Raw genomic sequence first — 6258 nt, forward strand, 5'->3', positions numbered from 1 at the left:
TCTAAAGCATGTTGCCTTTATCAGGGTAAAGTTTAAACTCAAACACTGCACTCGTTATTATACATCTTCCAGGCATCAAAGCTAAGAGGGACATTAATCATTATTTACAGCAGAGGTGTTGAGAGGTAGCACTGACTCCACCAGAGCTCCAAACACTCCCTTTATTCCTCTCCCAGTCTGAAATGTCACACTAGCTCTCAAATGACCGAGACCAGCAGACAGAGGAAACACCAAACACCCTTAGTGTCATCCACCCTGTCTGCTAGTCAATGGCATACAGAGAACATGGATAAGAGAATATCTGACTCGCTACTTGAGAGCAGAATCGCAAAAATGAAACACTTAAGAGAACCACTTAAAAGTGCTGATCTCTGATTTAGTAATGTCTCTTTTGTTTCTTCTTATGCTAAAACAGGAAACAGGGAAACACTCGTTACCCAGAAGAAGGACTGCTTAAGTTGACTGGAAAGGTGAAAATCAGGAGAAAAATGTGTGACGGTAATCACATTTCTGTACTTTATAAATGAAAACACAGAACCTAAAGGTTTTTTTTTTGTATATTGTAGCTTTAACAATAAGGTAGGCCTGTATGATGTCAGAAAAATATATTCAATGTCTGGTAACACTGTTCAATATTACAATTACAATATACAAGTCCCTTTTGTATTAAAAAGTGAAATATTTTATTATTAAATATTTTTTTCTGCACTATTGTGGCACCACTTTATATGAGGTCAGCAGCAGGTATAGTTTGGTTCAGTTTATTAGTTTATCTGAATCAGGGACAGTGTACAAAAAAAACATTAGTCTCAGAAGAGATGAGATGTACCAGATTTAGCTAACTAGCTCATTTCCATCTGTTGTCCCATACGGTAGGTAACTGAATCAAATAAAGTTATTATGTAAACTTGTATATACAGTATGTATGCTAATGCTCATATCATGCTGTTGAGGTTGTGATTCATTTTGCAGCCTTACATTAAAAGTTCTCCTGAAGTTTTTATAACAATCTGCTACCAATTCTCCTCAACAAGAAAAAAAATTAGAGCACATTTAAAAAAAATGTAAACACTCCACTGGTAGCAGCCCCTCATTTATTTAAGCTTTGATTCACTTTGCGTTGTTTTGATTCAAACATTTGTTACTGTACTGCCGATAATGAATTCACATCAGGAGGAGGGCCCTTAAACACTGCTTTTATAGCCCAAGTGCCAAGCACATCCTTATCATTGCACTCTGCACGACAACCCACTCTCAGATGGACACTCACACACGGGTAACATTTCCACTTCATACTCCAAAAATAGACTGACGTTGGAGTCGGGCATTCAAAAAGAGACACATCACTTGTTCATTTCATCTTTCACCTTGTTGACAGGAAGTAGAGCCGCCTGGTGGACTAAAAGAGCAGCAAGGCTTGAGAGGCAAAAGACTACTGTGTGTAATGATCACCCACAAGCAACAGAAGTCCAAGACAGCAGACATGAAAAACTAATCATGAAACAAAGGAAACCACCGAATAAATTAAACGGAACAGGAAAAGTTACCTACTAAATCTGTTTTCTCTGGAGGGGTCTCTTAACTTTAACCATGCGATGACAGTTTGAGATTTACATTTGACAGAGATCCATACCGCAAACTGAAGACTTTAAGTTTGAAACCTGCAGACATAGCTTTTAATGAAAATGACCATTAAGATGCATCATGGGAAGTGTAGGATCAGGAGTTTTTATAACTTTAACCATAACAGGACGTTCAAATAAAGAATATCTTTGCTTCTCTCAAATGAAAGACCTTTTATTATAGCCTCAAGACGGAAAGATTTTCCAAAATCTTAAAGAATATGGCAGTATTTCATATTGTATCTCATCCTATTTTTTGCAATGACACTTTACATACCAGATAATTGCCTACAGTGTAGATGAAGTGAATAGTCCTATCACATGTTGCCTTTACCATACTAAATCCTTTGTAAAAAGCTATGTATGGAGGATTTACATCCATTCTTAAGTGTGATGATGTAACCTGAGGCCAGGAAAAAGAGCCCCTCTTGAAAGACTTGCAGTACTTGCAGGGAGAAAAAATATATATATATATTCAGACTGAAACATTGCAAAGGCAGATGCTTCGACCCATGTAAACGCTATGGAACAGTACACCAATTAATATAGTCCTGCTCTGTGGCATTTACTTTTGCAAAAATGTAGAGCTATGGAAGTAAAATCAGTTTTTTACCGTGTCATGATGGCAAGAGAATAAAATCTAAGTAACTCTTTAAGCAGGGACACAGATGGCAGGAGCTTTAGATATACACACTTTTCATTTTGCTTTTTTTTTTGAAGAGGAACAAAGACTTAAGTAACATCTGTGTTTAGATCATGAGAGAGTCAACAAGTCACAGGGTTGCAGTGAACCTATGAGAGGTTCATAACTGGATCTAGACAGAGCTTTTCACCACCATCGAAACAACCAATAAGTCTGAATCTTTTGAAAGAGCAAATTTATAATTTCTTAATGAAAATCAATGAAATAATCAAAACTAAAAGGTATTTTTGTTTGTTAACTTAAACTAGAATAAAAGCAAGACTTTACCAATAAATGATGACTAACTCAAACTGTGTTATGTGTTTACAAAACAAACTAAACTGAAACGATAGAGAATGTTCTTAGTAGTTTTCATCATTGACACATGTACACTGAGTGACACCTATCTTTACAATTTGTCTCAGGCGAGCCAGTTTATATATTTTGGATGAGCATGTTTTTTTTTATACAGAGACAAAAAACTAAAACTTACACAAAACTAAACTGAAAATGAAAACAACAAATCAAAACTAAATAAAAATCAAAACTATTAAAATCCTAAAATATCATAACTTTTATTTAGAGACTAATTATTATGATGCAAAGCCATACTGAAGCTGTTTTGGTGGCACACGGTGTCCACAACCCCTTTTTAAAGAGACTTTCTGTTAATTTTTCCATGTATTTGTCATATATAATATTGTTAGTTATTTAAAGTTAATTAACCATGGTATTGTTTGAATGGGTTAAAAAGTTTCAATAAGATTAAATAATTGATTGTCATAAATATGGAGAAAATACTTATTTTTCAAACATAAAAACATATTATTAACACATTATTCACAGTTTATATCCCAATACAAATTCATAAGTCATATTCTTAATCAAAATCAAACATACTTTCAAAATGTTATACTTAATAAAGTTAACACTACATTTCAACAAATGTAGACTATTTTAAAAGCGTAATATGCTATAAACTTAATCAATAAGAGGGTTTTTATTTTATTCCAGATTGAATATTGATTGCTTCCTTACTCCAAGCTGTCCAAAGAACCCCTTTTCTGAGCTTTTGGGTGCAGTTGCTGATTGGTGCCTCAGGATGGAGCCAGCGTGCTTTAGAACACAGAGAGCTCTGCCACCCACAGATTGCAGTCACACAGCATGCAGAGTGACAGCTCCTCTGGCATTATATAATATTAACTTAATGGTGGATGTTCTGTCACAGTATGAGCTCACTATTAGCTTTCTAAGGCTATTCACATTTCTATCAGTCTAAGGCCCATCCCTCTATTAACAGGATGATGGCTCAGTGCAAGAGATGGTTACATTACAGAGGATTTGCATTTGTGTGGAAATATTTGCAACTGCTGTTTCACGTGATCACTGGTTGTACTGTGTGAATTCAATGCTGCATATAATGGCTTACAAGGTATCATGGATAGATTTAACTCTGTAAACAAGTTTGATATTTTATCAGTCTCAAAATGATTTTTAATCATAAACTCTTAATGCTACAGTAGCTTTCAAAAGTTACTTCATTGTTAATGTAACAAGCTGTCGGTTTGGGGCATTGTTAGAAAGTTAACTGGAACACATTAAAATGTAATAAAGAAACTCCTTTACCATCAAAATACTCCCATTCAAGGCCACCATTGTTTGCTACAAGCCAAACAATATTTTCTCATGGGTAAACCTGCAACATCCCACCATGGTCAACATGGGATGCAGGCTAAATTCTAAGAAAAAAGTGCTTCTTCTGTGTTCGTGGAAAAAATGGGATTTTGATTCCATCTCTGTCAGGAAATATGCAGCCGCTATCTTGTTTGTTAAGCTCAGCACAAAGACTTGACACAAGGGAAAACAGTTAGCCTGGCCCTAGCCAACAGGTAACAAATCTGCCAATAACAACAAAAATATATTGCAGTTTTATCTGAGTTGTTATGGTAAGAGAAATTTGATTGTTCTGGCTGTTTGTTTCCTACAGTCTTGGTCTTGTCCAATATAACACCACCCAGCAAAGAACATGGTGGGCATATTAAAGCCTATTACAGAAGTTATGTTTCATGTCTTTTCTTTTCTTCAGATTTAACAAACAAAATGTTCTCTGTTTATTTTTGAGCTTTCAGGGTGCAGCCGTGCAATTCTGTAACCCCTAGACAGAGCCATCCTATCTGCTCAGTTTGTTTTGTTTATAACACATGTGCTAAGCTGAGCTAGTGGTACCTTAACCTATATACAGTACCTGTATAGTGGTCTTAATCGTCTTCTCTTGCTTTCAACATGTAAACATACGTTTATCATTTGTCTATATAGATATTTCAAAATGTCTGAATATCCTTTTAAGTCTTATCCAAACAATTAGAGGGAAAATCCAGCTTCCAGCTTTAAACTGATTATAAGAAAAGGACAGCCTCTGATTTCAAAGTAAAGCCAATGCTGAAGTGACATGCTGTCTTTTTAATGACCATTATGAAGGAAATCCATGGGTTTCAAGAAAGAAAAAAGACCCTACTGATTAATTCAGTATAAAATATCCTTATGAGTTTATGGTCTCAATCACTATTTAAAATTATGCTTTTATACAATGCTCAATTATGGGTTTTTCTTAGGCTCAGTGCTAATTTATAGAAACAAGTCAACTGATATAAAGTAAAGAACACTCAGGAAAACAGTCAAAATTGAGCACTAGTTATTTAACATGGCTATAATGACACAGCCAAACATCCAACTTTATCTCAATTTACAAGAACAAAATGTTGCCCAACCACTCCACGCTACGAGCCACCAGACGTCCACTATGCTGGTTTACAGTAGCCATTAACCAGAGCTATAACTGTGGCTGGTAGCAGGTGGCTGCCTGGCAGCTTGGAAACACCAAGGAAATGCAGGCCTGAAATAATAAAATATTAATAATCAGTTTAACCCGAATAGTATAGCTGGTGTCGATGAGGGTCGGCTAGTCAGGCACATTTATAGTTAAAATATATAGTCCTATACAGTATAAAATAATTACTGATAGAGGTGTAACAATGCATATGACCCTGTCTCCGACATATGGCCACACGGTTCAAGAAAAAAAAAAGGTGGCAGTAAAAATTCAAAGTCAACGCTGCAGGAGGGATGAGTGGATAGCTCACAAACCAATGGGTTATGTCCCAGCGGTTATGTCCACTCGTTGGCTTCCAGATAAATTAACTGATGACTGCTTGAAGAGGATGGCACAGCCTTTTAATCAACATTTTATCAGCTGTTTTATTTACAGTGAAATTGTGTACTAGGGCTGGGTGATATGGCCTAAAAAATAAACAAAAACGATAAATGACAAAGAAAAAATGTTTTTCTTTATTTTATCACTATAACATATCTTAAGCTAACTGAATTTCCCTTTGAGGATTCATAAAGTAACCCATATTTCTCCTCTGGGGTTAAAGTGCAAGCTGTAAACTTCTTTAAACGTCTTTAAAAGTGCTCTATGTATTCTCAGGGCAAGAGTTCAGATGAGGCAGAGCAACTTCAGCAGAACACTGGGGGCTGGTTTACACATACAGGGCCACTCTGTAGGACCTAAATGAGACAGGAAGATGTAAACTACGAGAGCCCAAGGGGAGCAGCAAAGTTAAAGAGAAACTCTTGATTTTATTTTTTTATAATCTTGATTTGCCACTAACCCCATAAATGGATAAAATTGATTTATCGCCCTATGTCGAGACATTGACAATGACTATTTTGAGCTAGCATACTTTCTATTTGACTTTTATTTTTAGTTAGAGGATCTGTTGTATAGTTCCTAAAACAGATTTTCACAAAAATATTTATGAGATGTGACAATTAAAATGTTTATATGAGAGAGCGGTCGCTGGCTTAAAGCCGTAGAGGAACACAACACCGGGCCCACATTAATCTTCCCTTTCAGCCCAAAGCCACAGAGCTCTTCTTTTACAGTCCTTTGTC

This window comes from Labrus bergylta, chromosome 4 (genome assembly GCF_963930695.1).
Source record: "Labrus bergylta chromosome 4, fLabBer1.1, whole genome shotgun sequence".
NCBI lineage: Eukaryota > Metazoa > Chordata > Actinopteri > Labriformes > Labridae > Labrus > Labrus bergylta.